The 2,045-nt window shown below is 38.3% G+C and overlaps 1 pseudogene; it reads right to left on the bottom strand.

Moving 5' to 3' along the window:
• Positions 1-565: 565 nt before the first annotated feature.
• LOC117021660 (basic leucine zipper and W2 domain-containing protein 1-like) lies at positions 566-1,820 on the bottom strand (annotated as a pseudogene).
• Between the last annotated feature and the right edge of the window lie 225 nt (positions 1,821-2,045).

The raw sequence follows: 2,045 nt of genomic DNA, 5'->3' as shown, positions 1-2,045 counted from the left end.
AGTGAGGGGGAGTACTTTGAGGGGGATTAAAGGCAATGTGTATTTTACTGTAATAAATTTTTTATTTAAACATTCACTGTATTGTTTGATCACGCCTTATATACTGAATTTATGCTGTGATAAATTCATTTTCTAGTACCTTGTTAGATACATTTTGTTTACTTTTACAGTTTAATTTGCAAACAGAATTTTTATAATTATTTATTTTTAACCAAATCATATCTAAAAATCTGTTTATATAGAAAGCCCAGGGAAAAAGTGAACTGTTCATTGTGTAAAACCTTAAATTACATTATTAGAGTAGAAAATACAGGAGGTAGAAGATAAATGAAAAGACTAATGCAAAATTAGATTCAAACCTAAAGCTCCTGCAGCTATTTAAAATATGGGTTTAAAAACTGAACCTTTCCAGTAACCATAGAAACAGTTCAAATAAAATTTACCACGAAAGCCCTTATGTCTTGCTTGCTATAGGGAAGTAGGAAGTTGTAATGACCAGGACACGTGAGATATGACATATTACCTACAACTCCTGTTCGCTTTACTGAGGGTGCAGTTTCAAAATTCAATCACCTTCTTCAGCTTCAGACTCAGATTCTTCTTCAGCATTTATGAGTCACTCTACAAACTTTTTCATTTGCTCAAGGAAGACACTTTTCCCAAGACACTTTTTGCAACATGTTCATCTTTATACCACTTCAGAATGGGCTCTTCACTCAGGACTTCAGCTTTATAAAAAAAGCACCACTGTTTCCTGGAAGGCTTTCACGAAATGAATGTAGTCACAGCAATACTCCTGAATCTTCAGTAACAGTCAGCTCAGACTGACCTTGGGTAGTAAAAACAGCAAGTCAATGGCTGTATTGTTTCAAGGGCTTGATGGCTTGGTCTGCTGCAGGCTCCTCTTTTTCATTCCATTCCACGGTGCTCATCACACTGGACCAGACTATTCCAGTGATAATGGGTTCTGGGATGTTGTTTTTTTTCATCTCCTCCTTGACATACAAAATCATAGCCTGAAATGGATCACCATGGGGTATCTGTTCTTGAAGCTCATTCTGGAGTTCCTTATGAGCTCCTATGGTTTGCTGATGTTCTAAAAGCTCTTTCAAGCCTGCAGCAGTAAAATACTTTGTGACGTGTCCGACACTGTTTATTGGCAGGAAAGGGTTCTATCGGTCTGTTATCCATGCTGACTTTCCGAAGACTTGCAGCGACTGCATTCATGTCTTTTTCATTCATCCATGATTTAAAGAGCTTTTACAGCAAAAGCTGTTGAAACCCCTTCGTTAACCAGTCTCATTATAAAGGCTATTAAGAATGGATGCATTAAATGTTCCAGGAGAATGCCAGTTAACTCTCCAGCTAAAAAAAAAAAAAAAAAAAAAAAAAAAAGAGCCCTTTAAGAACAACAACAGCTTTTTTACTTCATCTTTAAAACATTTCTCCAGGTATTTGTAGTGCCTGATTAACTTGTTAAAAATCTGAGCAAATGCTTGCATGTTCCCGAGGCCTTCTTGTGCTGCGAACACAGACATTTGTACACATCATGTCATCTGCCAGTGTACTACCTGGGGCCAGCATTCCACCAGCCACCAGAATGTCAGTGCTTCTGCATATCGACGGTAATCAAGTTTTGTTCCAGAATCATCAAGCAACTTTGTTACTGCTTCCAAATCAGCACGTTTCAGTTATGCCTTAAATAATACAGTCTTGAAACGGAGTAGGGTCAAACCTCTCTTTCCACCACTTTTTCTGGTTTGAAAATGCTGGCCTGATGGTGTTAGCTCTTGCTGTTTTTGATTATTCATAAAAGACATCCCTCAAGTCGTGCCTGTGACCACAGCAGCCACTTTACTACCAGCTGCAAAATGAACCAACAGCAGGCTTAGCCTCTTCTGTCCCGGAAAATCCAAGCCTCCTCCAAAGGCACGTGTCTCCCTCAGATACATTTTTATAAGAAGTGTTCTTCAACACTTCACTACATGCATTACAGGCAGGTTATCACTTCAATTCAGTGAAATAATGCTGTGCTAATGTCTCTT

The sequence above is a fragment of the Rhinolophus ferrumequinum genome, chromosome 4, assembly GCF_004115265.2.
Source record: "Rhinolophus ferrumequinum isolate MPI-CBG mRhiFer1 chromosome 4, mRhiFer1_v1.p, whole genome shotgun sequence".
NCBI lineage: Eukaryota > Metazoa > Chordata > Mammalia > Chiroptera > Rhinolophidae > Rhinolophus > Rhinolophus ferrumequinum.
This window is presented reverse-complemented; position numbering and strand designations above follow the sequence as displayed.